The 23655-nt window shown below is 42.2% G+C and overlaps 1 protein-coding gene across 3 annotated transcripts in view; it reads right to left on the bottom strand.

Moving 5' to 3' along the window:
• Nucleotides 1–23655, bottom strand: part of LOC139273098 (tyrosine-protein phosphatase non-receptor type 14-like) — a 303219-nt gene that overhangs the window by 274074 nt on the left and 5490 nt on the right. The gene's annotated exons all lie outside the window — the stretch shown is intronic.

The raw sequence follows: 23655 nt of genomic DNA, 5'->3' as shown, positions 1-23655 counted from the left end.
TGGATCTGATGGTCTACATCCTATGGTTTTGAAAGAGGTGGCTATAGAAATAGTGGATACATTGATTGTCATCTTCCAAAATTCCAGATTCTAGAAAGGTTCCCATGGATTGGAAGGCAGTAAATGTAACCCCGCTATTTAAGAAAAGAGGGAGAGAGAAAACGGGGAACGACAGACCAGGTTAGCCTGACATCAGTAGTAGGGAAAATGCTAGAATCTATTATTAAAGACAAGGCACTTAGAAAATAATAATAAGATTGGGCAGAGTCAACACTGATTTATGAGAGGGAAATCATATTTGACAAGTCTGTTAAGAGTTTTTTGAGGTTGTAAATAGCAGAATAGATAAGGGGGAACCAGATAATGTGGTGTATTTGGATTTTCAGAAGGCATTCGATAAGGTGCCACACAAGAGGTTATTAAACAAAATTAGGGCTCATGGGATTGGGGTAATATACTAGCATGGATTGAGGATTGTTTAACAGACAGAAAACAGAGAGTAGGAATAAATGGGTCATTTTCGGGTTGGCAGGCTGTAACTAGTGGGGTACCACAAGGATCGTGCTTGGGCCCCAGTTATTCACAATCTATATCAATGATTTGGATGGGGGGACCAAATGTAATATATCCAAGTTTGCTGATGATACAAAGCTAGGAATGTAAGTTGTGAGGAAGATGCAAAGATGCTTCAAGGGGATGTAGACAGGCTAAGTGAATGGGCAAGAATGGAATATAATGTGGAGAAATGTGAAGTTATCCACTTTGGTAGGAAAAATAGAAAAACAAAAAGAGTATTTTTTAAATGGTTAGAGATTGGGAAATGTTGGTGTTCAAAGGGACCTGGGTGTCCTTGTACACAAATCAAAGAACGTGAACATGCAGGTACAGCTAACAATTAAGAAAGCAAGTGGTATGTTTGTTTTTATTACAAGAGGAATTGAGTATAAAAGAGTAAAGACATCTTACAGCAATTATATAGGGCCCAGGTGAGACCACACTTGGAGTATTGTGTACAGTGGGTGTCCTTACCCAAGGAAGGATATACTTGCCAAAGAAGGAGTGCAACAAAGGTTCACCAGACTGATTCCTGGGATGGGGGTTGTCCTTTGAGGAGAGATTGAGTACACTAGGTCTACATTCTCTAGAGTTTAAAAGAATGAGAGGTGATCTCATTGAAACATACAAAATTCTTACAGGGTTTGACAGGATAGATGGAGGGAGGATGTTTCCCCTGGCTGGGATTCTAAAGCCAGGGGTTAACAGTCTCAGAATAAGGGTCAGCCATTTAGGACTGAAATAAGGAGACATGGGGATAGTGTAGGAAAGTAGAGTTGAGGTAGAAGATCAGCCATGATCGTGTGAATGGCGGAGTAGGCTCGAAGGGCCAAATGCTCTACTCCTGCTCCAATTTCTTATGTTCTTAAATCCCATACTGGAAAAAGCTCCTGTAGACACATTGATAGCAGCGGGCTACCCTCTCAGTTTCTTCTCTACAATTGTTCTGTAATTGATTATGAAATCCATTAACATCTGGCACCCTCTTTTATAACCATGTAATAATGTTAAAGGTATTTTAAAACAAATCTAACTCAGAAAAGCTAACATATGAACTGCAGATATGATATGATGTGTTACACATCTGTAAAAGCTGCAGAGCATTTAAGACATTTTTGTTTTAGTGCTGGCAATGTGTCTTAATTTTGTTTGAAAGCCCAATACATTGTGCCATTTAATTCATAGGTTTTCAATCTGGAGTCTCTAAGGATTTACAAAGGGATCCACAAAGTCATCAGATTTCTGGATTTGTTGCCTTACTACAACAACTTGCATTTATATAGTGCAGCTATAGAACAACATTTGAGAGACACAATATTACAAAGGATATCCTAAATTTATAGAAGGATATAAAACATGTTCTTTCAATTGTGAATTAAGCTAAAGGATAGTCCTACCCAAATAAGGAACAGTCTACTGCACAAATTAATATATACCACACAATCTTCAGCTCTCCCAAAAGTTGCAAATACACAGAGTAGTTTCTAAATTCCATAGTGATGTGGCACCATTTCCTCACATGCTAGCGCCCTAATGCCATTACCTAACCATGTAGCTCTTGCCCACTGCTCAAATTCTACAGAAATATGGAGAACACATACAGCATTAATAAATGAGAAAACTTGAAATACAAATAAATGAACAAAAAAAAATCTTCGTATTGATTCAATTGTATTCACAAACTGTCCTGTTGAACAAACATCATCCAGAGACTATATCAGCCCTAAAATTGAGGTGTCGTCGACGGCATACTCTCAAAGTACTCAGTCGTATTCTCTTTGAAAGGCCCCGGAAGTTCTTGCGATCTGTCAAGGTTGACAGATCATCTGAACCGATGGAAAAATAAGTATTGCTGGCAGAGTTGGGCTATTTGCCCAACAACTGCCCATGCAACTCTGACAGCTGGTAAAAGTGGGCATAGGGCCTGCTTCCATCAGGGTATATATAAGGCTTAAATAAAACATTTGAAAATCCAAAATTATACACATACATTTTAAATGTGTTTATGCAAATATTGGCCTGGATTAAGATGTTTAAAATGATTCATCAAAAAATTAAAAATATTTTGATGAAGGGACGTATAAATAAAACTGAAATTCAGTACATTTTTAATTATAATTCTGTAAATTGTATAATTATTTGGGAATTCCATTGCATATCATTAGGGGATTCCCTTCGTAATGATTGCAATAGAATCCTCCTTTGTCATTGCAGGACCGGGCCCACATGATCTCAGGGACGCTTCCGAACCACCTGCATCCCTGGGCCTTCTATAAATTTGGGATATCCTTTGTAATATTGTGTCTCTCCACAGCCTGTACGCCTCGAAGTAAATTCATAAATGTTTCGTGGGTCCAGAGGTATGCCTCCGACTGCAATTTCTGGGCCATTAAAAAGCAAGCCCTCAACCCATACTGACTGCTCTTGAGCAGCCTCCATGAGCTTCATAACTTCCAGAATGACTTGCTGTTTTCTGTCCCTCCTTCCCTGCAGGAAAGTCCGTATCCACATGATGTACTGGTTAATAGATAATCATTCTGAAATAATCATCAGAAAGTCTAGTTTCTCTGATTGAAAATCTCCAGTTGTCACAGGAAGATCTCATTTTCCTACTACTTTTATTCCAAATCAGTACCAGAGTGTGCCAACATGGCTGAATTGAACGTACATTCTCTGTGCTTTACCGATCATAGTTTTGTCCTATGATGGCCACTGCATTATGACGTCTTCTATTACAAAGCAATTTGGGATAAAAAGATACAAAACAGTCAATTTACAATTAGTAGCCATTCAAGTTCCTGCTAGTCATTTTACAAGATTACTTGCCCCATATGTACAATGCTGGGAGGACGTACAAACTACAGTGAGAAAAATGTATTCGAGAAAGTACTATCTATCCAGAAACAATCAATATGATGTCACAAGAAATTAGTCTTCCCCAAATGTCGCATACAATAGGCACTTTTTAAAAGAATGATTACTAAGCGATATGGAATTTCTGGCAATACCATACCACTCTTTTTCCAATTTTCTCTGCTCCCCTCAGTGTATTGCTGACTCACAGTTTGTGCAGTTGCACCAGCATTTGCAGCTCTCGAATATCTTCTCCAAGTGCCAGTCCTTTATGCGAGAGCCTGGGCGTGAACAGCCGGCAAACACTATTTGACTGTGCGGGGCATCAGGGCTGAAACAATTTCTATCCTCAACCAACATTTGCACACATGCACTTTTCAACAGAGTGTTACTAGCAATCAGCCGTAGGAATTCTGGCTCATATTTTCCTTTTCCACTGCTGAAGGAAATTAAGGAGTGGTTTTGATTTGAAGTCAAAGCTCCAAGCAACTTGGATATATATCCAGTCTGGTTTAAAAATTATGTAGCAAAAGCTGTTCTTCCCACATCAGAGGAGGGAGAAAAATATATTGTACGAGTAGCAGACACAGTAGAAGAGGCAATGGTAAGTGTATGCTGGAAGAGTATCTAGATTCAAAACAGCCACAGAGCAAGATAGCTAATAACATCTAGGAAATGAGGTAAAACCACAAAATTGAGTTAGACTAGAACATTACTGATGATGTTGGAGGAGAAATTGTGTGATTTCAGTAACAGGGTAAACTCTTTAGCAATCCAAATGATTAACAACAATGCACACTTATATAGCACCTTTAACGTAGAAGAATGTTCCAAGGCACTTCACAGAAGCGCAAGGGGAAAAAAATCATTATTAAATTTTCAAAATTTGAGTTGACAGTTTAAACATTTGGGTTTAGTTTTTACATGGTGAAGGGATAAGTCCCATAGTGCAGGGAGTCCACCAAGGTTAAAGAGCGTAGATGAATTAGTGATCATGAGAGGCCAAGCTTGAGAGAGGTAAGGAGTTCCATAGTTTTGAGGTCCAGGAAAAGAATGACATAGTATGAGATTGTGTGATAAGTCTTGATTTTAACACGGTGAGAATATGGAGGAGGAAGAGTGTGTGAAAGAATGGCACACTTACAGTTTAGCTGAAACATGACCAAACGTTCAGAGGAGCACTGACCACTGTCGCAAACTGCGAGGGAGAGATTGAAAGCTAGAAGTGAGAGCGACTGCCCATCAGGCAACAAGCCTGTATCTTGCTCAGGAGTGCGAGAGAGGTGTTCAAGAACCAGGACATTAGTTGAAAGGAAACCAGTGTTAAATCACTAGGAAGTGGCGTTGTCTATTATAAGAGATGCACTTGAAAGGCAAGGAAGGGGCTCAAATGAAAATTCAGAGTGGGCAGGTCAGATCTATGCACTCAGCATCCATAAAAATAGTTGAACAAAGAGTCGAGTGAAATGTTTCTGTTCAACAAAGGGCTTTTGTTAATGGTGACCAGAGAGATCAAAGACTAGGAAAGGTGCTTTGTAGTGCTCAAGCATAAATTGGATAGTGATTCTTATGCTAATAGAATCAAGTTGTGGCCCAGGTAAGGATGTTCACTGGCTCCTACTTTTACACTGATCATCGTTTATGCTCAGAATGCGTGAGACCAGAGTCCACTACTAAATCTGGCTCACTTATCCATGTTATAAAATTGTTGATTCAGTTTTTCTTGGTAAGGGAGCCGAAGCAGGTAAACACCAGGACTCATCATATGAGTGCTGACCTTCTGAACCTAACAACATGGCTCGAGTCAGAGCAGCAGCACCTTGCGAGTGCTGCGTGTACTGGTGCCAAGCTATAAGAACATAAGAAAGAGGAGCAGGAGTAAGCCATACAGCCCCTCGAGTCTGCTCCGCCATTCAATGAGATCATGGCTGATCTGATCATGGACTCAGCTCCACTTCCTCGCCCGCTCCCCTTAACCCCTTATTGTTTAAGAAACTGTCTGTTTCTGTCTTAAATTTATTCAATGTCCCAGCTTCCACAGCTCTCTGAGGCAGCGAATTCCACAGATTTACAACCCTCTGAGAAGAAATTTCTCCTCATCTCAGTTTTAAATGGGCGGCCCCTTATTCTAAGATCATGCCCTCTAATTCGAGTCTCCCCAATCAGTGGAAACATCCTCTCTGCATCCACCTTGTCCAGCCTCCTCATAATCTTATACGTTTCGATAAGATCACCTCTCATTCTTCTGAATTCCAATGAGTAGAGACCCAACCTACTCAACCTTTCCTCATAAGTCAACCCCGTCATCTCCAGAATCAACCTAGTGAACCTTCTCTGAACATCCTCCAAAGCAAGTATATCCTTTTGTAAATATGGAAACCAAAACTGCACGCAGTATTCCAGGTGTGGCCTGACCACTACTGTAGCAAGACTTCCCTGCTTTTATACTCCATCCCCTTTGCAATAAAGGCCAAGATTCCATTGGCCTTCCTGATCACTTGCTGTACCTGCATACTATCCTTTTGTGGTTCATGCACAAGTACCCCCAGGTCCCATTGTACTGCAGCACTTTGCAATCTTTCTCCATTTAAATAATAACTTGCTCCTTCATTTTTTTTTGCCAAGTGCATGACCTCAAACTTTCCAACATTATACTCCATCTGCCAAATTTTTGCCCACTCACTTAGCCTGTATGTCCTTTTGCAGATTTTTTGTGTCCTCCTCACACATTGTTTTTACTCCCATCTTTGTATCGTCAGCAAACGTGGCTACGTTACACTCAGTCCCTTCTTCCAAATTATTAATATACATTGTAAATAGTTGGGGTCCCAGCACTGATCCCTGCGGCACCCCATTAGTTACTGATTGCCAACCAGAGAATGAACCATTTATCCCGACTCTCTGATTTCTGTTCATTAGTCAATCCTCTATCCATGCTAATATATTACCCCTAACCCTGTGAACTTTTATCTTGTGCAGTATTCTTTTATGTGGCACCTTGTCAAATACCTTCTGGAAGTCCAAATACACCACATCCACTGGTTCCCCTTTATCTACAAAGTTACATCCTCAAAGAATTCCAGCAAATTTGTCAAACATGACTTCCCCTTCATAAATCCATGCTGACTCTGCCTGACCAAATTTTGCTTTTCCAAATGTCCTGTACTGCTTCTTTAATAATGGACTCCAACATTTTCCGAACCACAGATGTTAGGCTAACTGGTCTATAGTTTCCTGCTTTTTGTCTGCCTTCTTTTTTAAATAGGGGCGTTACATTTGCAGTTTTCCAATCTGCCGGGACCTCCCCAGAATCCATGCATGAGACTGATCAAGGAGAATTCCAAAATGCTTTATTTAAAAAAGAAAAAAAGAGGAATAATCTCATGCACAAGTTCTAGCCTGTGCCTGCAATCAAAGTATTGAAGGCAATGATGTCCTTTTTCTTTTCAGAACATTCCAAATTTGGAGCATTTTAAAATATAGTATGAACCTTCATGTAGCGTTGATCTAAGTTGTGCCTGTTGCTCCAGAAATAGTAAAATGGACAGAACCTTGGTGCATTTGCTGGGGCATGGGTTCACACTGTAATTCTTCAATTGACAATTAGAAAGGGATACTAAGAAGTAGTAAAGTATCTTCTAAATGGTTGCTGGGCAGTGAGTGTGGGAAGGAAGAATAGAGGAAAGACAGGTTAATATTTCATGCCCCTCCAATGCAATTTGTGAGCAACCTTTTTGCCTTCCCTCTTGATTAAAGGGAATTGCAAAAAAAGGATCTATAATACAAATTTAAAAAACTGTGGAATCTAAAATACCAAGTAGGTAATCTTTGTGACGGAGAGTATATGGAGTCAGAAGCTCAGCTCAAGGTCGAATTGGACGCTGAGATTTCAAACAGACTGGTTCAGGCTGAGATAGAATGGGTGGCAAGTGTACAGGGTTTATGGCCTGACGACAATGTCTTTGGTCATCCAATGTTTAAGTGGAAGAAACTGAAGCGCATCCATGACTGGGTATTGGACAGCATAGAGGCAATGGAGGGGTCAAAAGAGGTAGAGCTGGGTTTCATCAGCATACATATTGAAGCTGATCCCATATCTCTGGATGATGTCGCTAAAGGGCTGCACATAGATGAGGAAGAGGAGGGGACTGAGGATAGATCCTTCAGAGACTCTGAAGCCAACGGCGCAGCAGTGGGAAGAGAAGCCATTACTGGAAATGCTTTGACTACGATTGGATAGGTAACAGTGAAACCAAATGAGAGCAATCCCACTAAGCAGGACAATGGATAAAAGGTACTGGAGGATGATGGTGTGGTTGACTGTGTCAAAGACTGCAGAGAGGTTGAGGAGAATGAGGAGGGATAGTGCACTAGGTCACAGTTACAGAGCATGTTATTTGTGACTTTGATTAAAGCCGTTTCACTGCTGTGGCAGGGAAACCTGTCTCGAGAGATTCAAATTTGTGAGTTGTGGGAAAGATTTATTTAGGAGATGACAACAAGAACTCTGGAGAGAAAAGGGCGATTGGATATTGGGTGGTAGTTTGCAAGGATAGAGAGGTCAACTGTGGGGGATTTTTTGAGGTAGGAGAGGTTTCAAAAATGCTCTGGAAGTATACTTGTGTGTGTTACATCAAACACAGATAAAAGTTATGACAACCCAAAATCCTGAACAGGTTCAGAGTGCTGCAGACAACAATGTAGATCAAGAAGCTTTTGTCCAGTTTTGGTTAAGATGCTTTGTAATTTCTTCAGATGAGATAGGAGAAGAGGTGATTGAGAGATGAGTCATAAAAAGAATGAGAGAAAGGGAATATGAACGATCGGGGGCAGGGCAGAGAATGAGAGGTAGACAGAGAGAATGACAGATAGATTCTGAGAGCAACTGTTGCAAGGGGAATAAGAGAAAGGAAGAGGGAATGAAGCAAGAGAAAAAGAAATCAGAGACCAAGAGCAAATATGACAGAGAAATGGCATGATACAGTACATCCATATTTAAAGTAATTAGTTTGACAAAGTATATCAAAAGTCACATTGTTGAGCTAAAATGGTATAGTCTTAATTACAGTCAGAATATCAATGAGCACATACTACTAGTATAATAATACATTCAAAATTTTTAGCTCTCTGTCATTGTAAAATTTGTTTATAGCTCTTGAGCTTTGAAGAGTTGGCCACCTTGTGCTAGGGGTATGGGCTAGAGAATGGTAGTCAGCTCTGGCCCCAATCCACATACAAAGGAAGGAAGGCCTGGAAAGGGATTACCAGCCGGATCAATGTTAGGCCCACCACCACAGAAGGTGCAGTTAAAAACCAAGCAAAATCTAGCTTTCAAACCATTAGGCATTCTACAGCAGGCCACAGAAGATTAAAGTGCTGATAATAATCAAAGTAACTTGAATTATTCACCAGCTTCCAAAAAAAGTCCCCATACACAAAATGCAACTATAAGCACAGCACTTTTTTTTTTGGGGGGGGGGGGGGGGGGAAGGGGAGGGCTCTTCTACGGATGGAAATATTTTCACAATGTGGTATTTCACTTCCAGTAATACAGATTTAAGACCTTGATTCCATTACAGAGTGTTTGGAAACATCTGCTCAATGAGACAAATCTCCTCTCCTCTACCATTTCTTTCTTGCCAAAAATATTTTAGAACATTGATTATTTTCTTCGAATTTCCGAAGCAGAAATCAGAACAGCAACAGACCACATGCTGTATTAAATTTCAACCTTACTGACTCCCTGATTTTCACCACACTTAAAGAGAATGTTAATTACTCGTTTTATGTTTCAAGCAATGTTTATTTTAATCCACTTAGTAATGTTAAGCACTACAAACTATAATTACTATCGGACATAAAATGCTGATTAATAACAAATGCATGTCTTCCAAAAGAGCAAAAATAGACCAGCCACGTTTTCTGTAACTATAGGATAGGTACCTATAAAACAAGCACAGGGTCAAAGAAATTGGATGGTGCACTTCTGAGGTAAGCCCACCCTAATTGTAAACAACTCGAGAAGCATCGCTTTATCATCACTCATAACAAGCAGAAATGAAAACAAGCCATCTCAAAATGAATCTAAATGCAAAGAATTATCAAAGCAATATGACACCATTAAAGTGTGGGCCAAATAGTAAGTGGGAATTTTGTTTTATTTACCTCAGCACCTCAATGACCATGTTCAAAGCCAGCCTAATGCTAGCTTGGAAGATCAAATTTCAGAAGATCTGAAATTTATACATACAAATCAGAAAACTACAAATGTTATAAATAGTAACAAAATACTTGAAGGGAATGAATAACAGAAACCCAATCTCAAAGTAAAATTCTGGCTACTGATATCTATTATTCTTAAATATGCTTATTTATAAAAATATGTAAATAGGTTTACACCAATAATGTTACTTTCCCCACAAATATCCCTACTGAAGATGTATATAGTGAAGGTAAAAGTTTTAAAATGTATATAAACTAAACAAACACACACGGTGAAATTAGGTCCTCTGGCACCACCATTTTCAAGAAGAACAAACATGAACAGGATTACTGTAAATGACTTTGCCGTCACTATTGAAAACTCCTTTTAACATAAATACCTTACAATACTCATAGCAGGATACACCTGCAACTATGCAATTACTTGGCTCTTTAAAAGATGCCAATAGTTTAGAATAAAAACCAGAAATACATATACTATTTCCAGGCGTGTATTAGGGACGGTTTTCTAGACCAATATGTCGAGGAACCAACTAGAGGGCTGGCCATCCTAGACTGGGTGATGTGTAATGAGAGAGGATTAATTAGCAATCTTGTTGTGCGAGGCCCCATGGGGGAAGAGTGACCATAATATGGTAGAATTCTTCATTAAGATGGAAAGTGACAAAGTTAACTCAGAGATTAGAATCCTGAACTTAAAGAAAGGTAACTTCGATTGTATGAGACGTGAATTGGCTAGGATAGACTGGCGAACGATACTTAAAGGGTTGTTGGTGGATAGGCAATGGCAGACATTTAAAGATCACATGGATGAACTGCAACAATTGTATATCCCTGTTAATCATAAAAATAAAACGGGGAAGGTGGCTCAACCGTGGCTAACAAGGGAAATTAGGGATAGTGTTAAATCCAAGGAAGAGGCATATAAATTGGCCAGAAAAAGCAGCAAACCTGAGGACTGAGAAATTTAGAATTCAGCAGAGGAGGACAAAGGGTTTAATTAGGAGGGGGAAAATAGAGTATTAGAGTAAGCTTGCACGGAACATAAAAACTGACTGCAAAAACTTCTATAGATATGTGAAGAGAAAAAGATTAGTGAAGACAAATGTAGGTCCCTTGCAATCAGAATCAGGTGAATTTATAATGGGGAACAAAGAAACGGCAGACCAATTGAACAAATACTTTAGTTCTGACTTCACTAAGGAAGATACAAATAACCTTCCGGAAATATTAGGGGACCAAAGGTCTAGCGAGATGGAGGAACTGAAGGAAATCCACATTAGTCAGGAAATTGTGTTGTGGAAATTGATGGGATTGAAGGACGATAAATCCCCAGGGCCTGATAATTTGCATCCCAGAGTACTTAAGGAAGTGGCCCTAGAAATAGTGGATGCCGTGGTGGTCATTTTCCAACATTCTATAGACTCTGGATCAGGTCCTATGGATTCGAGGGTAGCTAATGTAACAACACTTTTTAAAAAAGGATGGAGAGAGAAAATAGGGAATTATAGACCAGTTAGCCTGACATCGGTAGTGGGGAAAATGTTGGAATCAATTATTAAAGATGTAATAGCAGCGCATTTGGAAAGCAGTGACAGGATCGGACCAAGTCAGCATTGATTTATGAAAGGGAAATCATGCTTGACAAATCTTCTAGAATTTTGTGAGAATGTAACTAGTAGAGTGGACAAAGGAGAACCAGTGGATGTGGTGCATTTGGACTTTCAAAAGGCTTTTGACAAGGTCCCATACAAGAGATTAGTGTGCAAAATTAAAGCACATGGTATTGGGGGTAATGTATTGACGTGGATAGAGAACTGGTTGGCAGAAAGGAAGCAAAGAATAGGAATAAACAGGTCCTTTTCAGAATGGCAGGCAGTGACTAGTGGAGTACAGTCAGTGCTGGGACCCCAGCTATTTACAATAGACATGAATGATTTAGACGAAGGAATTGAATGTAATATCTCCAAGTTTGCAGATGACACTAAGCTGGGTGGCAGTGTGAGCTGTGAGGAGGATGCAGGGTGACTTGGACAGGTTAGGTGAGTGGGCAAATGCATGGCAGATGCAGTATAATGTCGATAAATGTGAAATTATCCACTTTGGGGGCAAAAACAGGAAGGCAGAATATTATCTGAATGGTGATACATTAGGAAAAGGGGAGGTGAAACGAGACCTGGGTGTCATGGTTCATCAGTCACTGAAAGTTGGCATGCAGGTACAGCAGGCAGTGAAGAAGGCAAATGGCATGTTGGCCTTCATAGCGAGAAGATTTGAGTATAGGAGCAGGAAGGTCTTACTGCAGTTGTACAGGGCCTTGGTGAGGCCACACCTTGAATATTGTGTACAGTTTTGGTCTCATAATCTGAGGAAGGACATTCTTGCTATTGAGGGAGTGCAGCGAAGGTTCACCAGACTGATTCCCGGGATGGTAGGATTGACATATGAAGAAAGACTGGATTGGCTAGGCTTATGTTCACTGGAATTTAGAAGAATGAGAGGGGATCTCATAGAAACGTATAAACTTCTGACGGGATTGGATAGGTTAGATGCAGGAAGACTGTTCCCGATGTTGGAGAAATCCAGAACCAGGGGTCACAGTCTAAAGATAACGGGTAAGCCATTCAAGACTGAGATGAGGGGAAACTTCTTCACTCAGAGAATTGCGAACCTGTGGAATTCTGTATCACTGAAAGTTGTTGAGGCCCGTTCGTTAGATATATTCAAAAGGGAGTTAGATGTGACCCTGACGGCTAAAGGGATCAAGGGGTATGGAGAGAAAGCAGGAAAGGGGTACTGAAGTTATATGATCAGCCATGATCTTATTGAATGGTGGTGCAGGCTCGAAGGGCCGAAGGGCCTACTCCTGCACCTATTTTCTATATTTCTAACACACTTACAAGGGGGAAGAGGGAAGGAAGGAGTTGGGAGGGGGGTAGGACTGGGGAGATGGGCAAGAAAGGGAGAGGAAAATGACAAGAGAAAGAGCAGGTAAAGTACTGTGGGAATGAAAAAGCATCTTAGTTGGTGGGACTGGAAAAATACCCCAATGGGGTGGTGGATAATGTTGTTAAGAGGTGGATAATTCAGTCAGGGGTGGGGGATGGTGAAGACAACCCAATCTTCCAACAATTATTCAATTTGATTATTTTACAAACATTAAAGAAGTTCCAATATTTTAAAAACTACACATGTCCTGATTTTATTGCTTTTAAGAGGCCACAATTTTTTCAAATACTGATTAGGTTCTAATATTTTCAAGATGAAGAGGCCCTTTTTTGGGGGTTTTACAGTTACATAGAATTATGAAGATTCTACAGCACAGAAACAGGCCATTCAGCCCAACTGGTCTATGCCAATGTCTATACTCCACACGAGCCTCCTCCCATTTGAATTGCCTCTTCCTACCCTGCCCTGCCAGCCCTCTATTCCCTTCTCCCTTGAGTATGCATACGTCTCCCCTTAAATGCATCAATGCTATCTGCTTCGATCACTCCACCTACTCACCACTCTTGGCACAAAGAAATACCCCCTAAAATTATTTACTTGATCAGTTAGCGACTTTATTATATTTATGTCCTCTTGTTCTAGATTCACCCGTAAGTGGAAACAGTTTCTCCATACCCATCCTATCAAACCCCATCATAACTTTAAAGACCTCTATTAGATCTCCCTTTTCTATAGAAATGAGCCCCAGTCTGTGCAATCTTTCCTGATAGTTGCATCCTCCCCATTCTGGAAACAACCTTTTCTGCACTGTCTCCTGTGCTTCAATATTCTTTTTGTAGTTTGGAGACAAGAACTGTGCGCAGTACTCAAAGTGTGGTCTACCCAAGGCTCTAAAAAAAGCGCAGCCTACAAGTACTGACAAAATTTCTTAATGTCTGAACAGGTATTGATTTCTCCAAGTTTGTTCCTAATTAAAGAGGTTATGATGCTATGATGCAAGGTTCTAGTAAAGCTTAACATTGTAAACTTCAATCACAGTGCCACATACGAACGTAAGAACTAAGAACAGGGCATTCACCCTTCGAGCTTGCTCCGGCATTCAATAAGATCATGGCTGATCTTCTACCTCAACTTCACCTTCCCTCACTATCCCCATATCCTTTGCTTCCTTTAATACCCCAAAATCTATCGATCTCTGTCTTGAATATACTCACAACAGAGCAGGGAATTTCAAAGATTCATAATCCCTTGAGTAAAAACATTTCTCCTCATCAGTCCTAAATGGTGGACCCCTTATTGAGATTTTGACCCCAGGTTCTAGACTCACCAGCCGGGGGAAACATCCTCCCAACATCTACCCTGTAAAACCTCTTAAGAATTTTATATATTTCAATGAGATCATCTTTCATTCTTCTAATCTCTAGGGAATGTAGGCCTAGTCTACTCAGTTTCTCCACATAGGTCAAACCACATACCAGAAATCAGTTTAGTGAATCTGTATTGCACTCCATCGAAGGCAAGTATATTTTCTTTAGGTAAGGAGACCAAAACTATGCACAGTACAGTACTCCAGGTGTGGTTTCATCAAGGCCCTATATAATTGCAGTAAGATTTCTTTACTCTTATACGCCAATCCTTTTGTAATAAAGGCCAACATACATTTTGCTTTCCTAATTGTTTGCTGTACCTGCATGTTAAGTTTCTGTGATTCGTATAGAAGGACACCCAGGTTCCTCTGAACACCAACATTCCCCAGTGTCTCAACATTTTTTTAAAAAGCTGCTTTTCTATTTTCCTACCAAAGTGGATAACATCATATTTCTCCGCATTATATTCCATCTGCCATGTTCTTGTCCACTCATTTAACTTGTCTATATCCCTTTGACGCCTCTTTGCGTCCTCCTCACAACTTACTTTCCCCACTTAGCTTTGTATCGTCATAACACTCGTCAGTCATTGATATAGATTGTAAAAAGTGGAGGCCCAAGCACTGATCCTTGCAGGACTCCACTATTTACAGCTTGCCAAGCCAAAAATGACCCATTTATTTCTACTCTCTGTTTTCTGTCCGTTAACCAATCCTCAATCCATGCTAATATATTACCCCCAACCTCATGAGCCCTAATTTTGTGTAATAACCTGTTGTGGGGCACCTTATCGAATGCTTTTTGAAACAACAACTTGTATTTATATAGTGCTTTTAATGTAGTGAGACATCCCAAGGTGCTTCACAGGAGTATTATGAGATTAAAAATTTGACACCGAGCCTCATAAGGAGAAATTAGGGCAGTTGACCAAAAGCTTGATCAAAGAGGTAAGTTTTAAGGAGCGTCTTGGAGGAAAGGGAGGTAGCGAGGTGGAGAGGTTTAGGCAGGAAATTCCAGAACTTAGGGCCTAGGCAACAGAAGGCACAACCACCAATGGTTGAGCGATTATAAATCAGGGATGCTCAAGAGGGCAGAATTAGAGGAGTGCAAACATTTCATGGTGGGGGCGGTTGTGAGGCAGGAGGAAATTACAGAGATAGGGAGGGGCGGGGTCATGGAGGGATTTGAAAACAAGGATGAGAATTTTGAAATCGAGGTGTCGCTTAACCGGGAGCCAATGTAGATCAGCAAGCACAGGTGTGATGGATGCGTTGGACTTGGTGCGAGTTAGGACATGGGCAGCCGAGTTTTGCATCACCTCTAGTTTACATAGGGTAGAATGTGAGAGGCCGTAGTCAAGTCCAGAGAAAATCTAAATATAGGCATTGCAGATTAATGTGGACAATTTATAATGGAATTTTCAATTGCATCAGTTTGATATAGGACTGTTTGCATTTTGAAATGGAATGTTGTGATTGACCTACCATTGTTAAATGCATAATGCACATCATTCAGGTTGAAGACAGATTTTCTCACTTTTTTGATGGCACAGATACACACTGGGATATAGTTCTGTGGATCATGGCTCCTCTCTAATGCCTTGCTCATTCTTCACATATGAACCTAGACAATAATTATCAGTAGGCTATTTAACATTGGGCGCATTACAGCTCACCCAATGTCTACACATGCACACTTTCCAACAGGAGTCATAGGATAAACAAATCAGGTTTGGAAAACCTGGTGGATTATTGCTCTCTCTAAGTTGGATACACTGATGCCAGTACACTGTAGTAGATAAGCTATCTTAGCAGAAACCTGGAATCTCTTTGGTTCTAAATAAGCTCAGTTTCACACTGGGCAATTCATTTACCAGCTGAGCTATGATCCCTGAAGACAGATTTCAAGCAATCGGGTATGTTTTATTTACCTGCTGAAATAAAATTACACTTTTGTTTGCAGCCTACTGAACAGCAAACTGCACCAGCTGAAAAAAATACAGTTTAATACTGTACAGGTGAATCATGCTAAGAACATTAATCCAAATCCCCAAGACCATGTGCTCATTGTTCTCAAAAGAAAATTCAAATTTTTCTTAGCATAAGAACCGCTTCTCGTTAAAGTAACTTGAACCAATGAGAGGACATAAATATCTAAATTCTTGGCTTTTCAGTACTTAGATCAATAGAGTCTTTGAGAATCAAATGTTTATGACTTTCAAGTGACCTGTATAATTTACAATGCAACATTATCAAAGATCAAAGATCTTATCTCATTTGCCATGTAAATTCTTGAGTTTCAGTTCAACGTTGAATCATGAATGTAGAAGAATAGCAGTCATTTCTGATGTCATTACTTTTGGATTAAGGCAGTGGTTTTTAAACTTGTCTGTGTGGGAGACCTCCTACAAATGTTCACACGCTCCTGGGGACCGCCAATTCCAAATTCCAAAAGACAGTCTCAGTGTTAGCGAGTGGCTCAGTTAGTAACACTCTCGCCTCTGGGTCAGGTGTGGGTTCAAGTCCCACACCAGAAACCTGAGCAAAAAAAAATCTAGGCTGACATTCCAGTGTAGTACTGAGAGAGTGTTGCACTGTCGGAGGTGCCTCCTTTGGATGAGACTGGCATTTATATAGCACCCTTCACGACCATCGAATATCCTAAAGTACTTTACAGCCAATGAAGTACTTTTGAAGTGTAGTCACTGTTGTAATGTAGGAAATGCAGCAGCCAATTTTCACACAACAAGCTCTCACAAACAGCATTGTGATAATGACCAGATAATCTGTTTTTTTTTTTTAAAAAGAGATGTTGATTGAGGGATAAATATTGGCCAGGACAAATTAATTGGGAATTCTATGCCGAATATTGATTTTTAAGTTTCCAAATTGCGATTGACACACAAGTGGGACTCAACCAATAAAATTCAACTTCCCCCTTTTTTCCTTGCTGATTTGTGCAGATACTATTTAACAACAGCCTATCACAGTCAAGCACAATACTGTCCCCATTCAGTGGCCTCAGATGTATTTCAAGCAGGAGCCACTGGATAAGAATGAACAATCGGAATTTTATAGCAAACAAAGATAATGCAATCCCAGATGTGTTCAGCAAACCAAATAGGGACCCCACAGCACAAGGTGTATTCATCTATTAAGCCATCCAAGGAATTCAAGCCAAAGATGCCGAAATTTTCCCCTAAAAAAAAACAGGTGGGTTTGCAGCATAGGGGCAGTTTCTCAACCAGATCCCACCCACTTCCGTCCCCAACCCACCTCCATTAAAACCGGGACGGGAGGTGCGTGACCAACCCACTCCTGGGGGCGGAACGTCAATTTGAATATTGTAATGAGGCTGGAAGCTTCTTTTTTCACCTCCATTTTGAATTTAACTGCATGTGGACAGGTTTCACACAATTCATGAAACACAGCAGTTAAACTAACCGTTGCATCCAGGAGGTAAGTGGCTTTATATCTACCTCCTGCATCCAGGGTCCAGACCTAACCCACCCGCCGCGATCGGAGACCCCCTCATGAGGGCTGGAATTTTCCGTACCTGGGCGGGTTGGGTGCGGGCGGTTGCCGTGGCTGGTCGCAACCCCGTTCCTGATTCCATGCCGCTCCTCAGAGTAACTGTGCGTTAATGGCGCCTATTCAGGCTGCCCTGCGCGTTACCCAGCCCTATTAAGCGGTACGGGTTTGATGATGTCAGCGATGACATGTTTTCAGCTGGAATATTTAAAGAAGCCATGGCCACACTGTATTTAAAAGTTCATTTAGGCATGTGCAGGCAGTACACTGCACAATTGGACTGCTGGAGTGCCAAATATGACTGCACCGAAACAACGGGCTGCACTGATGACTCTGTCCACATGCTTGTGGAGTCAGCACACAGGGAGGTCGTCTTCCCTCCTAATGAGTGGAAGAGACCTCTCCCGGAGACCAAAAGAGCCTGGCACCAAATAGCAGAGGAGGTAAACATCAGGGATGTGGTCAGGAGGACCACATCCCTATCTGACTAGCCACCCCTCACACTCACCATCATCCTAATGCAATTATACCAACTAACAATACACAAGGAGGCCACGTGGCTTTGGCACCCCACTCCATCATAGTTTCCCTCTAAAGTTGTAACCCATCCATTCGTTACACTCATTCCATCACTCTCACTCAAACTTCTCTTCCTTTCCTCCTTGCAGGAAAAGGGAGCCCACAATAAGAGGGAGAGGGAGAGAACTGGAGGTGGAACACCATCATTGGTGACCTAACATCAGCAGAGGAAGCTGCCTTGGAAGTTTCGGGAGTTGCTGAGCAGCTGGAGATGGAGAGAGGGGGCTATCTCAGCAACCTGGTGACAGATTTACATATCATACAGCGAAATCAGTTACTCATATGGGGACTGATGTTAGCTGCCACTGAACGGTCATCATGTGCATAATGGTATCTGTACCCATTCTTCATATGACACATTTAATTAATCTCTTTACTCTCCCACAGATCCATCAAGAGCACCCCCTCCATCCAGGAAGACAACTCCTCAGAGCAGCCTCCAACCTCTGAGGGCGCACAGTCACCTAGCACCAGCGCAGAGACGCACACCTCGGTGGGTCCCACACAAGATACAGCAGTGTTGTTACCTGGTAACTCACAAGTCACAAGAGCAGATGGTGGAGACAGGGACAGCAGTAGAGACTCCTGGCCGGAGGGCACAGGAGGCTCCCAGCTGTATTCATCTGCATGCAGATGTTGAGCCTCGAGGGCCATCGAGAAAGTGGGTGATCCTGGAGGTGCAGCAAGAAATGCAGGAGGCTCTGACAGGTTTTGCAATCGCGATGTCTGCAAATATTCAGAGAATGGAGGAGTCCATCTCCAACATGAACACCACTTTTCACAGGAGATGGTGACTGTAGGCTCTTCCAGGGATAGGATGGCCACCTGCATGGAGCAGCTAACGTGCCACTCACAAGAGCACTTGCTCTCTATGGAGAATAGATGGCAGACGCTTATAGACCTCTTGTCTAGGAGGGATGTCAACGTAGATATGGGTCCTCATGGCCCCACTGCTGTGCAGCAAGGTGCTCGGCAGCTCCTTGCTAGCAGGAATTGCGGTTGGCCCATGAGAGGGATGATGGCGAGATGGGACATGGAAGCGGGGGCTCCTCTCAAAGCGCTCACACGTCTCCCTCAGTGAGAGCCCCAGATGCTTCCAGATCGTGACGGCCAAGACTGCCCCTGCACAGTCGCAAGAGCAGACTTTGACGGGGCCATCACAGGCTCCAAAACCTAGAGGATGTCTGCCAAAAGCATTCTAGCAGTCGCAGCAGGGAAGTGAGCAGGCTGCCTCTTCTGAAGCCATAGGGATGGCACCTTGTAGAAGCACGAGTAAGGAAAAGATGAAACACAAGTAGATTTACAAAAGATAGCCACTTGGGTGTTTTGTTAAATGATTACAGTAACGAAAACTTTACACAATGTCACACATAAAAATCTTTGGGGTCGAAATTGTTCCTTTTTGTGATGCCTGTTAGTGCCTCTAGGGGGCGCAAAACACTTTTGCTTGGGGGTGGGGAGGGCGGCTACCGGCTCCCACAAAATTGCGCAGGAGTTAGTGAAGGCACTGCCACGGTAGTGCCCGCGCCGGTCACGCCTGGGGCTGCCGTACGACCGCCGATGAGTTCTAAGGTGACTGATGAGCCCAATGTGGGATCTATAGTCTCTGTCACAGGTGGGGCAGATGGTGGCTGCAAGGACAGGTGGGTGGGGTGCTTGATTTGTCGTACGGTCCATCCGCTGTTTGTGCTTGGCCTCCACGTGCTCCCGGCGAAGAGACTCGAGGCGTTCGCCGCATTCTCTGATGCTTCTCCTCCACTTTGAGCAGTCTTGGGCCAGGGATTCCCAAGACTCAATGGGTATGTTACATTTTTTAAATGGAGGCTTTGAGGGAGTCCTCGAAGCATTTTCTCTGCCCTCCTGGGACTCGCTTGCCGTGACGTAGCTTGGAGTAGAGCGCTTGTTTCGGGAGTCTAATATCAGGCATGTGGAAATGTGGCCCGTCTATCGAGCATGGTCAATGCCTCGATGCTGGGGATGCTGGCCTGAGAGAGAACGCTGATGTTGGTGCGCCTATCCTGCCAATGAATTTGCAGGATTTTGCCAAGGCAGCATTGGTGGTACTTCAGTTCTTTGAGGCACCTACTGTACATAGTTCATGTCTCTGAAGCATATAGGAGGGTGGGTATCACTACTGCTCTGTAGACCATGAGCTTGCTGCTGGGTTTGAGATCCTGGTCTTTGAACACTCTTTCCCTCAGGTGGCCAGAAGGCTGCACTGACACACTAAAGGTGGTGTTGGTCTGAGTCATCGATGTCTGTCCTTACTGACAGTAGGCTCCCAACGTATGGGAAATGGTCCATAGTATCAAGATCCATGACGATACCTTGGACAATCAGGGAGCAGTACTCTGTGGCGGGGGCAGGTTGTTAGAGAACCTTTGTCTTACTGATGTTTAATGTAAGGCCCAGAGTCTCGTACGCTTCCGTGAAGGGATCAACGATGGTTTGGATTTCGGACTCCGAGTGTGCACAAACGCAAGCGTCATCTGGATATTGTAGTTCAATGACAGAGGTTGGAACAATCTTGGATCTGGACTGGAGGCGTCGGAGGTTGAACAATTTCCCACTTGTTCTGTAGATTAACTCCACTCCAGCGGGGAGCTTGTTAAAAGGTGCGATAAAGCATTGCAGCGAGAAAAGATTGAGAAGATCATTGGTGCAATGACACAGCTTTGCATTGGGTCTGTGGTGGATCCGTTGGTGAGAATTTCAGCTTGCATGTCATCGTGAAGCAGGCCGAGGATGGTGACAAATTTTTGAGGACAGCCAAATTTGAGAAGCACACAATCCCTCATGGTTGGGAATCATCGCAAGAATCATCCTCAAATCGTGTCCTCCCAGTTGCTGAAGAGTTCCTCCCAGAGTTGCAATGCGGATTCCGCCCACTAAGGGGCACAACGGACATGATCTTCACCACACAACAAATCCAAGAAAAATGTAAGGAGCAGCATCAACCTCTGTACATGGCTTTCTTTGACCTCACAAAGGCCTCCAAAAAAGATACTCAAGGGTCAGACAAGTATCTAATAATGATTTAAATTAGCTCGATCGCCTTGCCATTCAGGTCGCTGCCACACCTGCAAAGGCACCTGTGGGCAAGATGATGGCGGTTTCCTGACCTGCTGCAAAATTCACAACTTTCCCATTCGACCTGCCTCCAATTGCGCCTGAATGGACACCAGATAATTCCAGCTGAGGCCTCCGATCAGCTCCCCATGCCTCCGATCCCCACCATGATCCCTCCCCTCCCACCCCACCGATGATGCCAAGGCCGGCTATAATCCTCCAGTGGCCCCAATCCTCTTGCTCCTCCGCCACCAATTCCACCCCCCCCCCCCACCCCCAGCGGATGCTCCGGCCGATGCCTCCCCCGCCCCCCCCCCCAACCCCGCTGTCAACCCTCCCTCCCGCGATTTCCAATCCTTCACTGCCGACCCCCCCTCCCGTAATCCAAGACTGCCCAGCCCCCAATCCGCGATCCCTGACTGCTGATTCCCGACCCCCCCCCCTCCCCCACACCCACGATCCCTACCCTGACTGACCCCGCATCTGCAGGCCTAACCGCCCGCAGCCAGCCAGCCTCTCAATCTGGCTGTCTGCGGGCTGGATTCCGAGGCCTCACATGCAAACCAGGTCCTGCTGTTAAAGTCGGCAGGGCCTGTGCCCGCCTTGAGGACCCCCGCCCCCATCCCACCTACCTGGAGAAAATTCCGGCCCAAGTTTTATATCACATTTCTAATCCAGATACTTTTCAAAATTATTTTATTGATCAACTGGGTATCTGACATGCACAGAAGTTCTCATCATGTTTAAGAATCTGAGTCAAGTTCCTGAAAAATGACTGATACAGAATGTAGGTTTCACTGTCTGCAGGGACACACCTGATTTATCCAAGTCCAGAGAGATTAGGTTCAGATTGGCAGAGTCAATGTTTAGCAATCCCTCCAGGTATGTGGAAAGGTATTGCTGGAGTTTAATACCATGCATCTTATAAGTATGGAGCACAATACAAGCTTCCCACCGCTTGTCCAAGGAAAGGTATTGGCTTGCAGGGTTATTTGCAGCCAAGTGGGATGAACTCCAGTCCTTTGTGCAGTCCAGACTAGCTGGTCAAGTCAACAATTCCCCAGAGTGCTGTGGATCTTCCTGGTTCAGGTATCAAATTACAGAGTCTGCCACAGATAACTGATGCAGTTCTGAACTCCTATGGAGCAGGCATGTCATCTTGGAACTGCTTCCCAAAGATTGGTGAGGCTGAAGAATTCAGTTCCAGAGTTAGTGGTTGGGCAGAAACTATGCCAAAATTAAAGATTTGATTTAATGAAGAAAAGGGGTTGAAGGGATATAGGAACAGGGTGGGTAAATATGATTAGAACTATTTGCTCGCATGGAGGGTAAATGCTAACGGGGAATGGTTGGGGCAAATGACCTGCTTCCATGTTGCAACTTCTATGTATTTATTCTGCTAAGTAGCTGTTAAAGTGTAACACTATTAAGTTATTCAACCATTCATGCAATATATATTTCAATTGCTGCACTATTACACATGCCATACTTCTAAAGTTGTGCTGAAGTTTTTTAATCCAGCTCGACCTTTATCAACTACAATGTCAAATCATATAAATCAGATTAGCTATCACAGCAGTGATAGGGCTGAACAGTACCATTCTTCTAGTGTTATTGATAACATTACAGAGTGTACAGTAAAATAGATGATATTCATATGGAATGTAGCTCTCCAATTAGCTATATCTATATTATAGAAAGGTCACGAAAATGATTCAGTGAGCTACCTTTATCACCAAACTGCTCTGCAAAGTAACCCATCTGAAATCGTAGCTGATCAAAAAGGAACCATCCATCTACAGAGATTTATTGGTTTTTAACGGTCCTCTTCATTAGCTAATAATGGAGATACAGATTTAAATGAAATGTTGCTACAGGGTACAGTACTGAGATAATACTTATAAGATGCATTCATATATTTTAGTATATGTAGTTATTTATTACAGTCTGCTCAAAGTTTGCTCAGAGCATTGAGAAAGGAAAATGGACAACATTGCTAATAAAAGTAAAGTTAAAACATTGAAATTAACCTTTTGAGAGAAAAAAACAACAGTTTCTCATCAGTTATTTGATTATCAAAAAGGAAATATTTAGCCATTTTTCAATTTAAATTTAAAAAAAAACTTAAATTGAAGTTTTCTTAGACTGCTGGTTCTCAAACTTTGAGCAACCCAAAAAATAAAAAGCTGTGACATCAACCAATTATTAGTGGTTAGAACATTACTCTCTATTCAAAATACAATTGCTATAGTCAACATTACACACTATCAAGGAAATTAAGAACACAGCATAAAAATATAGTATAAAAAAAAGATCAGCTATGTTAAATAAAGCAGAAGGAAATTCAAAAAAGTAAGACTGAGCCTCTTTCTAAACTATGTAAATAATGGGAGTTAAGTTTTTTTTAAAAACTTAAATTGAAAATGGCTAAATATTTCCTTTTTGATAATCAAAGAACTGATGATAACCTGTTGATTTTTTTCTTCTCTAAAAGGTTAATTTCAGTGTTTTAACTTTACTTTTTGTAGTTT

Source organism: Pristiophorus japonicus, chromosome 9, assembly GCF_044704955.1.
Source record: "Pristiophorus japonicus isolate sPriJap1 chromosome 9, sPriJap1.hap1, whole genome shotgun sequence".
Taxonomy (NCBI): domain Eukaryota; kingdom Metazoa; phylum Chordata; class Chondrichthyes; family Pristiophoridae; genus Pristiophorus; species Pristiophorus japonicus.
The sequence above is the reverse complement of the archived record's forward strand: the minus strand, read 5'-3'. Positions and strand labels throughout refer to the sequence as shown.